Raw genomic sequence first — 20,385 nt, forward strand, 5'->3', positions numbered from 1 at the left:
TTAACAATACAAATATTTAATAATAATAATAATAATACATATCACAGGTTGCAAGGCAACACAAGTATCTTCTAGTGGAATCAGTTATGGGGGTATAGCACCGATTTCCCCCACCCCCTCAAAACCTATTTGTTGCCAATACTTAGCAACATGGAAGGAGAAAACTCTCCAAGTTATACATCTGGAAAATGAAAGATTCTTGACTGTATATTTTCCTGGCTTATAGGAGTTAGTCACATTGATAATGCAGTCTGATCTGCAGGCAACAGGTTATAGAGCAGGAGGAGCTAAGCAGATTGATATATACGGTAGCTTTGTTAGAAAAGTTCCAGTAAAAATTTAAATTTTTTCCATTTAACTCTCTGCTCTTTCTGGGCTTAGGAGTCAATTAGGCAGTCATATTAATGATTGACAGCCTTCAACTTTCTGCACATCAGTGTTAGGAGTCTATGTTGCAGGTCCAATAAAAATGGAGGAAAAAACAGAGCCACGAGCTGTGCTATTTTGTTTGGTAAAATGATGGACACCACGACATTAATGAGGTCCGCTGGGCACCACTGGTTTCCTGTCATATAAAGGGCAGTCTTTGGTTTGCATTCCCTTTTTTTTTCTATAACTTGGTTACGAGAACAAGCCACTCTCTGTCAGGCATTGTGAGACCACAAACAAGTATTTTTTATGGGGCATAAATACACTGCGTGCAGAATTATTAGGCAAATGAGTATTTTGACCACATCATCCTCTTTATGCATGTTGTCTTACTCCAAGCTGTATAGGCTCGAAAGCCTACTACCAATTAAGCATATTACGTGATGTGCATCTCTGTAATGAGAAGGGGTGTGGTCTAATGACATCAACACCCTATATTAGGTGTGCATAATTATTAGGCAACTTCCTTTCCTTTGGCAAAATGGGTCAAAAGAAGGACTTGACAGGCTCAGAAAAGTAAAAAATAGTGAGATATCTTGCAGAGGGATGCAGCACTCTTAAAATTGCAAAGCTTCTGAAGCGTGATCATCGAACAATCAAGCGTTTCATTCAAAATAGTCAACAGGGTCGCAAGAAGCGCGTGGAAAAACCAAGGCGCAAAATAACTGCCCATGAACTGAGAAAAGTCAAGCGTGCAGCTGCCAAGATGCCACTTGCCATCAGTTTGGCCATATTTCAGAGCTGCAACATCACTGGAGTGGCCAAAAGCACAAGGTGTGCAATACTCAGAGACATGGCCAAGGTAAGAAAGGCTGAAAGACGACCACCACTAAACAAGACACACAAGCTGAAACGTCAAGACTGGGCCAAGAAATATCTCAAGACTGATTTTTCTAAGGTTTTATGGACTGATGAAATGAGAGTGAGTCTTGATGGGCCAAACGGATGGGCCCGTGGCTGGATTGGTAAAGGGCAGAGAGCTCCAGTCCGACTCAGACGCCAGCAAGGTGGAGGTGGAGTACTGGTTTGGGCTGGTATCATCAAAGATGAGCTTGTGGGGCCTTTTCGGGTTGAGGATGGAGTCAAGCTCAACTCCCAGTCCTACTGCCAGTTTCTGGAAGACACCTTCTTCAAGCTGTGGTACAGGAAGAAGTCTGCATCCTTCAAGAAAAACATGATTTTCATGCAGGACAATGCTCCATCACACGCGTCCAAGTACTCCACAGCGTGGCTGGCAAGAAAGGGTATAAAAGAAGAAAATCTAATGACATGGCCTCCTTGTTCACCTGATCTGAACCCCATTGAGAACCTGTGGTCCATCATCAAATGTGAGATTTACAAGGAGGGAAAACAGTACACCTCTCTGAACAGTGTCTGGGAGGCTGTGGTTGCTGCTGCACGCAATGTTGATGGTGAACAGATCAAAACACTGACAGAATCCATGGATGGCAGGCTTTTGAGTGTCCTTGCAAAGAAAGGTGGCTATATTGGTCACTGATTTGTTTTTGTTTTGTTTTTGAATGTCAGAAATGTATATTTGTGAATGTTGAGATGTTATATTGGTTTCACTGGTAAAAATAAATAATTTAAATCGGTATATATTTGTTTTTTGTTAAGTTGCCTAATAATTATGCACAGTAATAGTCACCTGCACACACAGATATCCCCCTAAAATAGCTAAAACTGAAAACAAACTAAAAACTACTTCCAAAAATATTCAGCTTTGATATTAATGAGTTTTTTGGGTTCATTGAGAACATGGTTGTTGTTCAATAATAAAATTAATCCTCAAAAATACAACTTGCCTAATAATTCTGCACTCCCTGTAAAGCTGTTCGTAAGATCATCAATAACATGAAACCGGACAACCCCTTAAAAGGGAATCTGTCACCAGTTTTATGGTGTCCTAACTAAGGGCAACATAAAACTAGTGACAGATCCCCATAGCAACATGCTGGGTCACTTTGTTTAATTGACCCAACTATCTTCATAAAATCTTGTGCTAAACAGCTGTAGCACCTGCCGCTCCAGGACCATATTCATGAGCTCCTGGCTTTCCCCGCCCTCCTGCTGAAACCTGTCAGAGGCAGGTGGGCGTGGAGAGCCGTGAGCTCATGAATATGGAGACTCATCAGCATGTGCTGAAGCTGAGAGATGCCCTTTAAGGGTAGATTTACACATCGGCGTAATTTTACACCACAAATAAATCTGCTGTAAAACCTTTATACGAGCTGTGCCCACATACATATATAATGGCCCCCGCCTCCCCCACATCCCTGCTAGTGCCGACATTAATACGAAAAAAATAAAATAAAATACTTCATTCACTTAACCCGTAGAGGACCCGCGCTGTACATGTACGGCGCAGATGTTCGTGACTAAAGGACCAGCGCCGTACATGTATAGTGCTGTGATCGGGTGGGTGCAGGAGATGCGCCCACCCGATCCGTGGCAGGGGTCCGGCATTCGCTGATAGCCGGATCCCTGCTGCATGCGTCGGCATCGGTGGATCATTGTAAAGGGGATCAAACCCCCAAAAGTTAAAGTCCCACAGTGGGACAAAAAAAGTGAAAAAAAATAATGTTTTCCCCAAAAATGTAAAGTTTCAATGAAAATAAAATTCTAAATATCCTTTTGCCAAAATAAAGGGAAAATTTTTTTAAAAAATAGGGGAAAAAAAAGAAAATTACACATATTAGGTATCGCCGCGCCCGTATCGACCGGCTCTATAGAACTAACACATAACCCCTCAGATGAACAACGTCAAAAAAATAAAATAAAAACTGTGCTAAATATACAATTTTTTGGTCACCTTACATCACTAAAAGTGCAACACCAAGCGATCAAAAAGGCGTATACCCCCCAACAGAGTACCAATCTAACAGTTACCTCATCCCACAAAAAATATGCCCCTACCTAGGACAATCGACCAAAAAATAGAAAAAACTATGGCTCAGAAAATGGAGACACTAAAATATTGTTTTATTTAAAAAATTCTGTTATTGTGTAAAACTTAAGTACCGTATTTTTCGCTTTATAAGACGCACCTGATGATAAGACGCACCTAGGTTTTTGAGGAGGAAAATAAGAAAAAAATATTTTGAACCAAAAGGTGTGCTTTTGGTAGGTTTTGAACTAATGGTAGTCTGTGGATGACGCACTGTTATGGGGATCTGTGGATGACGCACTGTTATGGGGATCTGTGGATGAGACACTGATGGGGGGCTCTGTGGATGACACTGAGGGGGGCTCTGTGGATGACACTGAGGGGGGCTCTGTGGATGACACTGAGGGGGGCTCTGTGGATGACACTGAGGGGGGCTCTGTGGATGACACTGAGGGGGGCTCTGTGGATGACACTGAGGGGGGCTCTGTGGATGACACTGAGGGGGGCTCTGTGGATGACACTGAGGGGGGCTCTGTGGATGACACTGAGGGGGGCTCTGTGGATGACACTGAGGGGGGCTCTGTGGATGACACTGAGGGGGGCTCTGTGGATGACACTGAGGGGGGCTCTGTGGATGACACTGAGGGGGGCTCTGTGGATGACACTGAGGGGGGATCTGTGGATGACACTGAGGGGGGATCTGTGGATGACACTGAGGGGGGATCTGTGCATGACACTGAGGGGGGATCTGTGCATTACACTGATGGGGGCTCTGTGGATGACACTTATGGGGCTCTGTGGATGACACTTATGTCATCCACAGATCCCCATAAGTGTCATCTACAGATCCCCCATCAGATGCATCAGTGTGCAGGGAGGAGGCGGAGACACTCATGGCGGGGCCCGGTGCAGTGACTCTACTCTAATACACCGGGCCCCGCAACTGTTAAACATTCAATCTGATTTATATCTAATTGTATACGCGCTGTACGGTACTTACTGTAGTACCGGAAGTATAACATTAAGATGGCGCAGACCGGCATCTCCCTCGGTCATGCGCCGCCTGCCACAGCTCCCTCCTCATGCGCCGCCTGCCCCAGCTCCCTCAGTCATGCGCCACCTGCCCCAGCTCCCTCCTCATGCGCCGCCTGCCTGCTTATCTCACTTTATGAATGAACAGGCAGGCGGCGCATGACAGAGGGAGCTGGGGCAGGCGGCGCATGACAGAGGGAGCTGGGGCAGGCGGCGCATGAGGAGGGAGCTGCGCCGTCTTAATGCTATACTTCCAGTACTACAGTAAGAACCGTACAGCGCGTATACAATTATGTAGATCAGATTGAATGTTTAACAGTTGCGGGGCCCGGTGTATTAGAGTAGAGTCACTGCACCAGGCACCCGCCATGAGTGTCCCCGCCTCCTCCCTTCACACATGCTGCACAGCGCGGCCAGCGAAGTATTCGCTTTATAAGACGCACGGCCATTTTCCCCCCACTTTTGGGGGAAAAAAGTGGGTCTTATAAAGTGAAAAATACGGTAAATAAAAAAAAGTATACATATTAGGTATTGCCGCGTCCGTAACAACCTGCTCTATAAAAATACCACATGACCGAACCCCTCAGGTGATCACCGTAAAAAAAAAAGATAAAAACATTTTATCGTCACCTTACATCACAAAAAGTGTAATAGCAAGCGATCAAAAAGTCATATGCATCCCAAAATAGTGCCAATCAAACCATCATCTCATCCCGCAAAAATCACACCCTACCTAAGATAATCGCCCAAAAACTGAAAAAACTATGGCTCTCAAAATTTGGAGACACTAAAACAGGTTTTATTTTTTGTTTCAAAAATGATATTATTGTGTAAAACTTAGCTCCTACACAAGACAGAGGCCCAAAAAAAAAAAAAAAGACGGCTTTCAGAATGTGGAGACACTAAAAAATATTTTTTCAAAAATGTTTTGTTATGTAAAACTGAAACAAACAATCGTCATATTTGGTATTGTCGCATCCGTAACAACCTGCTCTATAAAAATACTGTACCACATGTTCTAACCTTTCAGATGAATGTTGTAAATAACAAAAAGTAAAAACTGTGCCAAAACAACTATTTCTTGTTACCTTACCTCACAAAAAGTGTAATATAGAGCAACCAAAAATCATATGTACCCTAATATAGTACCAACAAAACTGCCACCTTATCCCGTAGTTTCCAAAATAGGGTCACTTTTTTTGAGTTTCTACTGTAGGGGTGCATCAGAGGGGCTTCAAATGGGACATGGTGTCAAAAAAACAGTCCAGCAAAATCTGCCTTCCAAAAACCGTATAGCGTTCCTTTCCTTCTGCGCAATGCCGTGTGCCCATTCAGCAGTTTACGACCACATATGGGATGTTTCTGTAAACTACAGAATCAGGGCGATAAATATTGAGATTTGTTTGGCTGTTAATCCTTGCTTTGTTAGTGGATTTTTTTTTTATTAAAATGGAAACTCCGCATTTCAGAATGAAATTCTGAAATTTCATCACTATTTTCCATCAATTTTTGTGGAACACCTAAAGGGTTTACAAAGTTTGTAAAATGAGTTTTGTATACCTTGACCCCGTAGTTTCTAAAATGAGGTCACTTTTTTGAGTTTCTACTCTAGGGGTGCAAATGTGACATGGCAGCTTAAAATTATCCCAATGAAACCAGCTTTCCAAAAACCATATGGTGTTCCTTTCCTTCTGCGCAATACCGTGTGCCCATACAGCCGATTATGACCACAAATGGGGTGTTTCTGTACGAAATCAGGGACATAAATATTGAGTTTTGTTTGGCTGTTAACCCTTGCTTTGTAACTGGAAAAAATAGATTCAAATGGAAAATCTGCCAAAAAAGTGAAATTTTGAAATGTTCTTTCTATTTTCCATTAATTCTTGTGGAACACCTAAAGGGTTAACAAAGTTTGTAAAATCAGTTTTGAATACTTAGAGGGGTGTAGTTTCTAAAATGGGGTCATTTTTAGTTGTTTTCTATTATGTAAGCCTCACAAAGCGACTACAGACCTGAACTGGTCTTTATAAAGTGGGTTTTCTAACCTCCCAAAAAAATTAAATGGCATTCACAAAATGATCCAAACAAGAAGTAGACATATGGGTAATATAAAGTAATAACAATGTTTGGAGGTATTACTATTATAAAAGTTGTGAAATATAAATTTCGAAATTTGCTAATTTTTCAAAATTTTGGGTAAATTTGGCTTTTTTTTAAAATAAAAATTAATTTTTTTACTCTATTTTACCACTGTCATGAAGTACAATATGTGACAAGAAAACAATCTCAGAATGTCCTGGATAAGTAAAAGTTTTTTAAGGTTGTCACCACATAAAGTGAAACATGTCAGATTTGCAAAAAATTGCCTGGTCCTTAAGGTGAAGAATGGCAGGGTCCTGAAGGGGTTAAACATGCACGGACACTCACTCTTTGAACCCTCGCTATTCATTAGCTGCAGCAGGACCTGACATTACCAGCCCTGTGATGTCACTGGGAGCGCAGTTCCTCCAGCATACAGTGAATGGCAATAAATGTGATGTGATTAATGGCATTATCTGTTTTGTACTAGGGTAGTTAAAGGTTAATAACTAATATTCCTCAGGGTTTACAGTAAATGAATCAGTGTCACCCATGACCTCTTTCACTAACTGATTTGGTCTGGAGTGGATGCATAAGGCCCCATTCACATGGTGGATTTCACAATGGCAAAATCCGCAGCAAAAATCACCATTGTTTATGTCAGTTTTTCAGTTTCAATGTTGCAGACCTGCTCATGGATCCCCATTGAATGTAGCTAAGCGGTGAATTAATGGAGTTGCAGCTTTAAGGCACTAGCCATGCTAATGGCAGCATGGCTAATCTTCGAAAACATTGAAATGCATATTCCATGTAGTAGCTTTTTTGAGTGGAATTTGTGCCGAAAGACACCGTGTTAACGGGGCCTAAAAAAGTTTAAGGCTGTTTTCCATGTTTTGTTTTTCTGATGCAGTTTTTGAAGCCAAAACCAGGATAAAGAAACATGAGGTGAGGTAGTATTTGTCCTTTAGGGCTCATGCACATGGCCATAGTTTTCATCCGCATCTGATCTGCATTTTTGGTGGATCAAATTTGGACCCATTCATTTCAATGGGGCCCCAGCATACTGTGAACATGTCCTATTCTTGTCCGTTTTGTGGACAAGGATAGAACATTTCTACAGAAGTTGAAAATAAATGACATCAGGATCTAAGATTTGTAGACCACTAAACACTAACGGCAGTGCGCATGAGCCCTTATTCTTACTCAGGCTTTATGATCCACACCAGGTTTTTTTATGCAGTTTTTGAAGCTAAAAGCAGAATGTGTAAACCCAGCCTGCATGTTCCTATTACACTGCCGAGAAAAAGGGTAACAATGTTTGAACTTTTGACTTTCAGGCTCCATATCGCACCATCCACTACAGTTTCAACCTTGAGACTACCATCATTTTATAGAGAATCATCTTGGTTATCTCATACATAAATTGGACTAGCAACTATTTAGCATATGATTAGTTATGCAGATTCTTGTCATGGTCCATACTGGTTGGCTCACCTAGGTATGAATACAACTTTTTATTCAACTCTACCTACAACTGTTCGATTGGGTTGCGGTCTGGGGACTCTGGGGAGCAATCCAGCACCTCTATTTCATTGTCATTGAAACATTTCTTCGCCAATCTCGACGTATGCTTTGGGTCCTTTTCATACCCACAGTGCTCGACTGTATGAAGTAACTCATCTTGTAGGATACTCATATATACAATCATGGCCAAGAGTTTTGAGAATGACACAAATATTAGTTTTCACAAAGTCTGCTGCTAAACTGCTTTGAGATCTTTGTTTCAGCTGTTTCTGTGATGTAGTGAAATATAATTACACGCACTTCATATGTTTCAAAGGCTTTTATCGACAATTACATGACATTTATGCAAAGAGTCAGTATTTGCAGTGTTGGCCCTTCTTTTTCAGGACCTCTGCAATTCGACTGGGTATGCTCTCAATCAACTTCTGGACCAATCCCTGACTGATAGCAACCCATTCTTTCATAATCACTTCTTGGAGTTTGTCAGAATTAGTGGGTTTTTGTTTGTCCACCCGCCTCTTGAGGATTGACCACAAGTCCCGCTCTTTAGGAGACGATCCTGGCGCTTGCTGGACTTTCTTGGACGCCCTGAAGCCTTCTTAACAAGAATTGAACCTCTTTCCTTGAAGTTCTTGATGATCCTATAAATTGTTGATTGAGGTGCAATCTTAGTAGCCACAATATCCTTGCCTGTGAAGCCATTTTTATGCAACGCAATGATGGCTGCACGCGTTTCTTTGCAGGTCACCATGGTTAACAATGGAAGAACAATGATTTCAAGCATCACCCTCCTTGTCAAGTCTGCCATTTTAACCCAATCAGCCTGACATAATGATCTCCAGCCTTGTGCTCGTCAACATTCTCACCTGAGTTAACAAGACGATTACTGAAATGATCTCATTAGGTCCTTTAATGACAGCAATGAAATGCAGTGGAAAGTTTTTTTTGGGATTAAGTTAATTTTCATGGCAAAGAAGGACTATGCAATTCATCTGATCACTCTTCATAACTTTCTGGAGTATATGCAAATTGCTATTATAAAAACTTAAGCAGCAACTTTTCCAATTTCCAATATTTATGTAATTCTCAAAACTTTTGGCCACGATTGTAGTTCACCATTAGGACCAACATCAATCCTAGTCAAGTATCCAATGCCTTTGGCTGTGAAACAAGTCCATATCATCAGGCTTCCTCCACTGAACTTCACAGTTCCTTCAATTTCTTGATCCATTAACCCTTTTCCTTTGTTTCTTCCAGACCTATCTAAACCCATCAGAGCCCAGTCTATTGACATTCATCTCAACGCTCCAAATCATCCGTTTATTGAATTCAAGGCTTCTTCACCTTTTTTCTGGCCACCATTCCATGTAATGCGCATCACACGGTGCTTGCATGGTTGTCTGTGATCTCACTATTCCGAAGCATATGAGCCAACTCCTCTGCCGTGTTTGTCATGACAGAACTGATAGACCTTGTCATGAGCCGACTTGTTGACTAATATTTTGCCTGGACGTCCACCTATTGGCTTTGGAATACATGGACGGACTACATTTCGTATTCTTTCGTATATGTAACTAAGATGATTTTCTATAAAATGATGGGAGTCCCACATTCGAAGCTGTAGTGGATGGTGAGATATGGAGCCTGAAAGTCAAAAGTTCTAAACATTGTTACCCTTTTGCTCATCAGTGTATACTTTGTTTGTGGTTTAGGTCAGGGATGCTCAACCTGCGGCCCTCAAGCTGTTGTAAAACTACAACTCCCACCATGACCCTGCTGTAGGCTGATAGCTGTAGGCTGTTCAGGCACGCTGGCAGTTGCAGTTTTACAACAGCTGGAGGGCTGCAGGTTGATAATGCCTGGTTTAGGTTTAACTCTTGATTTGGTCTGTCTTAAAGGAATTAGTTGCTGTAATGTAAATGAGACCTAAGGCCAGGTTAAGAGAAGTCATAATTTAGACACAGGCACATTTTAGCATACCTGGACCCCAATACTAGGGCGATTATCCGAATTAGGCTTGGAGCACTGGAACGATGAGGAAACATGGTGCCTGCGGGCACCATGGCCGGCAGATCCCTGCTATTTCAAACAGCAGAGACCTGCGCCTAATTACCGTGACCGGCAATAATGCCGATCGCGGTAATTAAAGGCTTTTGATGCCATGATCAAGTGAGATCACAGATGGCAGGCCAGGATAAGAAATTAGCAATATCTAGTGTAAATCTCCTTTTAAAAATCCATCATAGAACAAAATCAAAAATTAAAAAACATTATTTATAGGTTTATACACTCACCTAAAGAATTATTAGGAACACTTGTTCTATTTCTCATTAATGCAATTATCTAGTCAACCAATCACATGGCAGTTGCTTCAATGCATTTAGGGGTGTGGTCCTGGTCAAGACAATCTCCTGAACTCCAAACTGAATGTCAGAATGGGAAAGAAAGGTGATTTAAGCAATTTTGAGCGTGGCATGGTTGTTGGTGCCAGACGGGCCGGTCTGAGTATTTCACAATCTGCTTAGTTACTGGGATTTTCACGCACAACCATTTCTAGGGTTTACAAAGAATGGTGTGAAAAGATAAAAACATCCAGTATGCGGCAGTCCTGTGGGCAAAAATGCCTTGTGGATGCTAGAGGTCAGAGGAGAATGGGCCGATTGATTCAAGCTGATAGAAGAGCAACGTTGACTGAAATAACCACTCGTTACAACCGAGGTATGCAGCAAAGCATTTGTGAAGCAACAACACGCACAACCTTGAGGCGGATGGGCTACAGCAGCAGAAGACCCCACCGGGTACCACTCATCTCCACTACAAATAGGAAAAAGAGGCTACAATTTGCACAAGCTCACCAAAATTGGACTGTTGAAGACTGGAAAAATGTTGCCTGGTCTGATGAGTCTCGATTTCTGTTGAGACATTCAAATGGTAGAGTCCGAATTTGGCGTAAACAGAATGAGAACATGTATCCATCCTCTGATGGCTACTTCCAGCAGGATAATGCACCATGTCACAAAGCTCGAATCATTTCAAATTGGTTTCTTGAACATGACAATGAGTTCACTGTACTAAAATGGCCCCCACAGTCACCAGATCTCAACCCAATAGAGCATCTTTGGCATGTGGTGGAACGGGAGCTTCGTGCCCTGGATGTGCATCCCTCAAATCTCCATCAACTGCAAGATGCTATCCTATCAATATGGGCCAACATTTCTAAAGAATGCTATCAGCACCTTGTTGAATCAGTGCCACGTAGAATTAAGGCAGTTCTGAAGGCAAAAGTGGGTCCAACACCGTATTAGTATGGTGTTCCTAATAATTCTTTAGGTGAGTGTATATGAGCTTCAAAATCATCACAAAAAATGTAAAAATGTTAAATAAAATATATTAAAAAATCTATATATAAAAAAAAAATTTTAGCACCCCACTTTCTGTATAATTAAAAAATGTATATCTAAATAACAATAAATATAAACATCATGGGTATCATCGCGCCCGAAAACGCCCATACTATTAAAATATTAAAAAAATTCCAATAAGGCGAATGGCGTAACGGAAAAAAGGGTCAAAATGGCCAATCTGCCATTTTTCATTGCTTCTCTTACCCCCCAAAAAATAAAGTGATCAAAAAGTCACGCACACTCCAAAATGGTATCAATAAAAATTGCAGATTGTCCCGCAAAAAATTAGCCCCTAAACAGCTCAGTAGACAAAAGTATCAAAAAGTTATGGGGGTCAGAAAATGGTGATGTAAAAATTTTTTTTAATCAAAGTTGACATTTATTTTTACACTATTTAGACATAAAAAACCTATACATATGGGGAATCGTTGTAATCGTACTGACCCAGAAAATGAAAAGCATGGGTCGGTTTCGCCACAAACGAAAACGCCGTGGGAACAAAACATGTAAAACGGTGGAGGAATTGCGTTTTGTTTTTTAAAATTCCACCCTATTTGGAATTTTTTACCTCTTCCCACTATATTTTATGCCATAATTATAACATTAGAAAGTACAACTTGTCCCGCCAAAAATAAGCCCTCATACAGCTACAGTGCGATGCGAAAGTTTGGGCAACCTTGCTAATCGTCATGATTTTCCTGTATAAATCGTTGGTTGTTACGATAAAAAATGTCAGTTAAATATATCATATAGGAGACACACACAGTGATATTTGAGAAGTGAAATCAAGTTTATTGGATTTACAGAAAGTGTGCTATAATTGTTTAAACAAAATTAGGCAGGTGCATAAATTTGGGCACCACAAAAAAGAAATGAAATCAATATTTAGTAGATCCTCCTTTTGCAGAAATTACAGCCTCTAAACGCTTCCTGTAGGTTCCAATGAGAGTCTGGATTCTGGTTGAAGGTATTTTGGACCATTCCTCTTTACAAAACATCTTTAGTTCATTCAGGTTTGATGGCTTCCGAGCATGGACAGCTCTCTTTAAGTCACACCACAGATTTTCAATTATATTCAGGTCTGGGGACTGAGATGGCCATTCCATAACGTTGTACTTGTTCCTCTGCATAAATGCCTTAGTGGATTTTGAACAGTGTTTAGGGTCGTTGTCTTGTTGAAAGATCCAGCCCCGGCGCAGCTTCAGCTTTGTCACTGATTCCTGGACATTGGTCTCCAGAATCTGCTGATACTGAGTGGAATCCATGCGTCCCTCAACTTTGACAAGATTCCCAGTCCCTGCACTGGCCACACAGTCCCTCAGCATGATGGAACCACCACCATATATTACTGTAGGTAGCAGGTGTTTTTCTTGAAATGCTGTGTTCTTTTTCCTCCATGCATAACGCCCCTTGTTCTGGCCAAATAACTCAATTTTAGTTTCACCAGTCCACAGCATCTTATTCCAAAATGAAGATGGCTTGTCCAAATGTGCCTTAGCCCACCTCAAGCGGCACTTTTTGTGCTGTGGGCGGAGAAAAGGCTTCCTCTGCATCACTCTCGCATACAGCATCTCCTTGTGTAAAGTGCGCCGAATGGTTGAACGATGCACAGTGACTCCATCTGCAGCAAGATGAAGTTGTAGGTCTTTGGTGCTGGTCTGTGGGTTGACTCTGACTGTTCTCACCAATCGTCACTTCTGTCTATCCGAGATTTTTCTTGGTCTGCCACTTCGAGCCTTAACTTGAACTGAGCCTGTGGTCTTCCATTTCCTCAATATGTTCCTAACTGTGGAAACAGACAGCTGAAATCTCTGAGACAGCTTTCTGTATCCTTCCCCTAAACCATGATGGTGAACAATCTTTGTCTTCAGGTCATTTGAGAGTTGTTTTGAGACCCCCATGTTGCTACTCTTCAGAGAAAATTAAAAGAGGAGGGAAACTTACAATTGACCCCCTTAATTACTCTTTCTCATAATTGGATTCACCTGTGTATGTAGGTCAGGGGTCACTGAGCTTACCAAGCCAATTTGAGTTCGAATAATTAGTTCTAAAGGTTTTGGAATCAATAAAATGACAACAGTGCCCAAATCTATGCACTTGCCTAATTTTGTTTAAACAATTATAGCACACTTTCTGTAAATCCAATAAACTTCATTTCACTTCTCAAATATCACTGTGTGTCTCCTATATGATATATTTAACTGAAATTTTTTATCGTAACAACCAACGATTTATACAGGAAAATCATGATGATTAACAAGGTTGCCCAAACTTTTGCATCCCACTGTATGTGACTGGAAATATAAAAAAAAGTTATGGCTCAAGGAAAATAGGGAAGAAAAATGAAAACACAAAAACCTCAGGTATCCTAAGGGTTAATTAATAGGTACCACGTACCCCACAATGGTACCAATGAAAACTACATCTTATCCTGCGAAAAAAACACAAATACAGCTACATTTTTGGAAAAATGAATAAATATGGCTTGAACTGCAGCAACATAAAAACTATCGTTTCTGCATATATGCTCAAGTATTAAAAATATTCATATTTGGTACAGTATTACAGTGATCATATTCACTTGCAGAATACAAATAACAACTGCTAGTCCTGCAGCCTTATTAACATCATAAAATGAAAGTGCAAAAAAAAAAAACTATGGCAGAATTGGCTGCAGTTCTCACCAGCGTGCCGCAGCATCTTCAAACAGCTAACTGGTGGGGGTGCTGGGTGTTCACCTGTCATGAAAAACCCATTTTTTATTTTTTTTTGTCAAATCTTTATTTTCATTTTGACTGAATATTTTTAGCAAATGTCATTTCGTATTCAAATAGTAACAAATAACAATAAACTACTCCAAGTACATTAAAGGTCACAGTTGAGTAAGTGTCCATTTTCATAAGCAAGCGTACATATACAATTTTGTTTTAAGCAAGCACGTGGCCAGCCTCATGTCTGACTTAACTTATTGTGAGGTCCATTGTTGTGTACATGGTTAGATATAGCAACAGTGGATGTAAAGCATTCGTATCCCACCCATTCTTCCTGTTATATCAGGTAACATAGAATGTGAATTTATCTATAGATAAGAAGAATATGGAAAGTACATATAGAAACTGCTAGCTAGTGAATTTTTTATACCATTCAAACCATTTTCCCCATGCAATTAAATATTTATCATGTGACAGCGATTCCCAGCTCGTTAATTCTTCTAATTGGCATATGTCTTGGACCTTATATACCCATTCTTTAAGACTCGGGATCTCCTTAGATAGCCAATATTTTGGAGAGGTTATTGTACATATTTTTTGTACCTCTTTGGAGATCATATCCCAGTATTTGGTAATTAATGGACACGACCACCAAATATGGTACATAGTACCTTTTTCCTTTCCGCACCTCCAGCAATCTGCAGAGTAAGGCTACTTTCACACCTGCGTTCAGGTGTCCGCTCGTAAGCTCCGTTTGAAGGGGCTCACGAGCGGTCCTGAACGCAGCCGTCCGGCCCCAATGCATTCTCAGTGGAGGCGGATCCACTGAGAATGCATCCGCCTGCCAGCGCTCAGCCTCCACTCCGCTCAGTGAGCGGACACCTGAACGCTGCTTGCAGCGTTCGGGTGTCCGCCTGGCCGTGCGGAGGCGAGCGGATCCGTCCAGACTTATAATGGAAGTCAATGGGGACGGATCCGCTTGAAGATGACACAATATGGCTCAATCTTCAAGCGGATCCGTTCCCCATTGACTTTCAATGTAAAGTCTGAACGGATCCGCTCAGGCTACTTTCAGACTTAGAAAATTTTCTAAGTTATAATGCAGACGGATCCGTTCTGAACGGATGCAAACGTCTGCATTATCGGAGCGGATCCGTCTGATGAAACATCAGACGGATCCGCTCCGAACGCTAGTGTGAAAGTAGCCTAAGAAGGGCTAATAGCATGAAGTTTGTCAGGTGTTTTGTACCATCTGGTGACTTGTTTAAAGGAGTTTTCCTGGATTTTTATACACCGCGAGTACCCATGGGAATGGGTAAATATTCTTCCTACAGTCTCATCGTCTAAGGAGTGGCCTAACTCTTTTCCCTATTGTTCAATAAACAATGGTTTAGCATCTGAATCCATTTCCAGTATTTTGTTATACAGCAGCGAGATAGTTCCTTTTTTGCTTATTGGCTGATTCCACACTGCATCATACCATGTGGGGGTATAATCGCTGGGAGTGTTTGTCAAATATTGTGTACAAATCTTGTTCATTTGGGAATAGTGGGTTAAGGACCATGGGATACACTTGAACCGTGCTTTCAGAGTTTGTAGGGTGGGGACTAGTCGATTTTCTAAAAAATCTCCTACTGCTATATTACCTAATGCTGCCCAAAGTCCTAGATCATCTTTGAAGTCTGCATTAAATATGTAAGGTAAGTGCTTGATAGGCGTAAAAGGTGAAAGGCAATGAGAGAGATTTAAAGATCCTGTTATTTTGTACCAAGAGTCCAAGATACCTTTTAATGAGCTAGGTGCCTCTAGTCTATGTTGGGGTTTTGTGCGGAAATCCCACAGCATAGCTAGGCCTCTCGGCCCTAAAACTTTTCTTGCTATTTGGCAACCTAGTTTATTTATCCCAGGGTTGACTAGCTCTGAATGTAATCTTATCTGTATTGCCCTATAATAGCCGGTCACATCTGGAAGTCCAAACCCTCCTTTGTGTCTGGGCAAAATTAATCTTTTGTAGGCGAGTCTAGGCTTAGTATGGTTCCAAACAAATGTGGAGAACACCTTACGGAGCTGCGCGAGGTAGTGGTGAGGTGGGAATATTGGCAACGTCTGCATCAAATATAACAGTTTAGGAAGGATATATGTTTTTAAGACGTTTTTCCTCCCTAGCCAAGTTAAGTAGGGGATTTTTAGTTCTTTAAGCTGAAGTTTGATGTCAGTTAGCAGTTTGAGGTAGTTCTGGGGGAAAAGCTGCTCGGGATCTTTTGTCATTTGAACTCCTAAATAGCTGATATTGTCCGCCTTCCATTGAAAGGGGTAGTCCTTTTTGAGTTGTGCTATAGCTGACTGAGGGGTATTAATCCCTAATGCTACACACTTGGCAAGATTTATAAAAAAAATTGGATAGGGTCCCAAATTTATCTAGCTGCTTTAGGAGTGCTGGGAACGCTGCTATTGGATCGGATAAAAATAATAGCATATCGTACACAAATGCGGCTATTGTGTGTGTTTGAGGGCCTATTCGTATCCCTTGTATTTCCCGGTCTTGCCTGATAGCTTGGAGGAATGTTTCTAGGCAAAGGATAAATAGAGTTGCCGTGTCCCATTGCGTATAGCAAAGGAAGGTGAGAGGATACCATTAATACGTATTTTTGCAGTGGGTGAGGAGTACAGTGACAGCACAGCGGCCACGAATTGAGGAGGAAAGCCAAATCTATATAGGGTGGCTTCCATGAACTGCCAATCCACTCTGTCAAATGCCTTTTCGGGATCGGTGCTGAGAAATGTGATTCTCTGACCGTGTGACAAGGCATATTGCTGTGCTTGAATGACTCGAAATGTGCTATCCCTGCACTCCCTGCCCCTTACAAAGCCAGATTGTTTGTAGATATCAAATTAAGTAAGGGTGCAATTCTAAAAGCTAGAATTTTCGCCCATAGTTTGATATCTGCATTCAGAAGTGAGATTGGTCTGTAACTGGCTGGGAGGTTTGGGTCTTTGCCCGGCTTGGGCAGTACAGTGATGTGTGCCTCTAGCGCTTGCCTAACTAAAGGTGTACCCTTCAATAAGGAATTAAAAAGAGTTACTAGCTGGGGGCCTAGTGTGGGAAGAAACCGTTTATAGCAAGCAACCGTCAGACCATCAGGTCCCGGACTCTTGCCTTTGGGGGTCGATTTTAGGGATTTTCCTACCTCTTCTAATGTTATAGGAGCCAATAAAATCTCTTTGTCCATTTCTGAAACTACCAGTAAGACAAGTTCCTGCAAGAAGGTTGATGTCTCTTCCTGCCGGGTTTTCACAACTTCACTGGGTTCATCTTTCCTTATATTGTATAGTTCATGGTAGTATGTAGTGAAAACTTTGGAGATACTATCAGTATCTGTAGTAAGGGCCCCATCTTGCGTTTTCATTTGTTTGATGTAGGATTGCTCTACTCGCTTTTTTATAAGTGCCGCCATAATTTTACTACCTCTATTCCCGTGTATATAATGCTTGTGCTTAACCCTTAGATACGCCTTTGCTACTTTAATGTTTAGCAATGTCTTAAGCTCTTGTCTGAGCGACACCAGTTTCTCTAAGTCTTTCAAGGCTAATGACCTTTTGTGGGATCTTTCAAGCTGGGAGATGCGGGTTAAAAGCTCCGTCAGACGCTTTGTACGTTCTTTTTTAATGTGTGAGCCCAGTGCTATGAATTCCCCACGTATTACTGCCTTGTGCGCCTCCCATATTATAGCAGGTGTCGTCACAGTATTTTCGTTGAGGGCAAAGTACTCCTGTAATTTCCTTGAAATAGCATCTACATGTGCCTGTGTGTCTAGCAATGTGTGGTTTAGTCTCCACGTCCACTCTCTCCCTTTTAAATTTGGGAGCTGAATGGCGCAGGATACCAAAGCATGATCTGATACTGTAATGTTATCAATTGTTGAGGACTGAACTAAGGGTAAAAAAAATTCTGATATAAAAAGGTAGTCCAATCTCTGGTAAGACCTATGCGGGTTTGAATAATATGTATAGTCTCTCCTTTCACCATGGACTGACCTCCAAATATCACTAATATGTAAATCCCTCAAGCACGTCTGTAGGGATTTAAGTGCTTTAAATGTTTAGCTGATTTCTGGGATGGAGTCTAGTAATGGATTTAAGGTCAGGTTAAAATCCCCCCCTATTATGAGCATGCCGGAAGCAAAGGTAGCGATTTTGCCAGTGAACTGTCTTAACATTCGGGGCATAAAGATTACATAGGGTGACCATTGTATGGCTTATTTCACAATTTAACAGGAGGTATCTACCTTCCAAATCTGATAGCTGAGAATGTAAGGTGAAGGGTACACTCTTTTTTAGCCCAATACTGACCCCCTTCGAGGCCGAATTGTCTGAACATGAATGGTACCAATAATGAAATGCAGGAGTTGCCTAAATTAGGTACATGAAGTGCTGTAAAATGTGTTTCTTGCAGCATAATTATATCAATTGTTGCTTTCTTGATGGTTTGAAATACTCGGCTCCTCTTAACAGGGCCTTTGCAGCCATGTACATTGAAAGTTGTTACATTAAGCACTAATGGAGCCATTCATGTGCCACATAGAGACTGACTTGCATGATATATATGTGACCAAGAGTTGGAGTATATAACAATAGATACAATAGAAAAATCAACACGGAACCATACAGTAACAGTGCAATTGTGTGAATATATCTGAATTCCAGGTGGAATTCTCCTATGGGGGAGGAGGTAATCAAACATCACCAGTATATCCTGATCGGCCTAGACCCCTCCGTTAGCCCATTTGGATGGACTTTACTCTGCAAAATAACTACCCATTTTAATCCAACATATATGCTCCACTTAAAGTATAATGATAATAAGAGAGCCCTTAATTATGTAAACCTACAGTAACAATTTAACATAGGGTTAATAAGGATTAATAAGTATTGCCCTTAAAGGGCTAGCTTCACTACTTATAATACTCTAGGGGTAACTTTCCCTGATGTACACAGAACTGTGATCAGCATCACCGTCAGTAAGAAGTTCAGGTGTCCATCTCTTTCCATGCGGCTTTCCTGTTTCGCCCATTCGGCTGGGGTCTTGGCTTCATCCACGGTGATATCGCTGGTAGCGGAGGTAATTCTTCCTCAGAAGGAATAGGGAGCCAGGAGGGGATCTCCACTGGTGGTAGGTTCAGCATGTCCCAGATGGGTGGCAGGTCTGCAGGTGATCTTACAGTGAATCGGCGGTTCCCTGCAGTGATGAGTATGCCGAAAGGGAATAGCCACCTATAGGGGATTTTCGAGGTGCGCAGGAGGTCTGTAAGTGGCTTAAGCATTCTCCTTTTATAAAGGGTTGAGGCTGCTAGATCTTGAAATATTTGGATGCATACTCCCTGTAGTTTCACCTCCCCTCTCTCTCTCGCATTTTGCAGAATTTCCTAAGTGTCCCTGTAGCTTAGTATGCCACATATGATATCTCTAGGGTTTTCGGAGGTTCCTGGCTTGGGTCGGAGGGACCGGTGTACCCTCTCAACTGTGACGCTACCGGCTCTACCTGGGCCAAGCAGGATGGCGAAAAGCGACTCCATTACATGCAATAGATCTTCCCTGTCTTCTGCCTCCGGGAGGCCTCGGATCCTTATATTGCGTCGCTGACTCCTATTCTCTTGATCTTACATCTGAAGCAAGAGAGTATTCATGGCTCTGGTGTGGGAGCTTAGTGCGCCTTTAACAGCTGTATTGAAGGTGAGCATGGCGTCTTGCACCTGTTCTAGGGACTCAACCCTGTCCCCAATATGGCGGACGTCAGCCTTTATGGTGGCTAGGTCTGCTGCTATTGGGGCTAAAGCCTTCTCTTTCTAGAAAATCACGGGTGAGAGCCGCCGGTTCATCGCCAAACTGCGATCCGCTCACCTCTCTCAGCTCACCGCACGGGATTCCGCAAGCCGCATCCCCAGATGCTTCCTCCTCGCCATGCCGCCATCTTATTTGTACGCGCGGGTAGCTGGGGAGCTGTCTTTTGGAGGAACTTCTCCATGTCGGAGCGCTGCGATGAGTGCCTTTTCAGGTCAGTAGTGTCTCTAGCCGAATCTTTAGGCTGGATCTTCATCCCTTCTGTTGGGTAGTGCTCAGAAATGGGCTAAAACGGGGTCTAGTAGCGGGAGCTCCGCTCTCAAGCAGCCGCCATCAAGCTCAGTCAGGCCCCCCCCTGAAAACCCCTTTTAATTGGCAACCTATACACACAGGCAGTGGTGCTTTGTGATTGGCTGACTGTAGTTGTTGGAGTGCTGTGAGAACAACTTTCCCAGCAGGAACACGCTTGAAGCTTAGTAGG

General features: G+C 42.0%; 1 protein-coding gene across 1 annotated transcript in view; it reads right to left on the reverse strand.

The window, feature by feature from the left end:
• ARID4B (AT-rich interaction domain 4B) overlaps positions 1–20,385 on the reverse strand; it is a 557,657-nt gene that overhangs the window by 372,606 nt on the left and 164,666 nt on the right. The gene's annotated exons all lie outside the window — the stretch shown is intronic.

The sequence above is a fragment of the Bufo bufo genome, chromosome 4 (assembly GCF_905171765.1).
Source record: "Bufo bufo chromosome 4, aBufBuf1.1, whole genome shotgun sequence".
Lineage (NCBI taxonomy): Eukaryota > Metazoa > Chordata > Amphibia > Anura > Bufonidae > Bufo > Bufo bufo.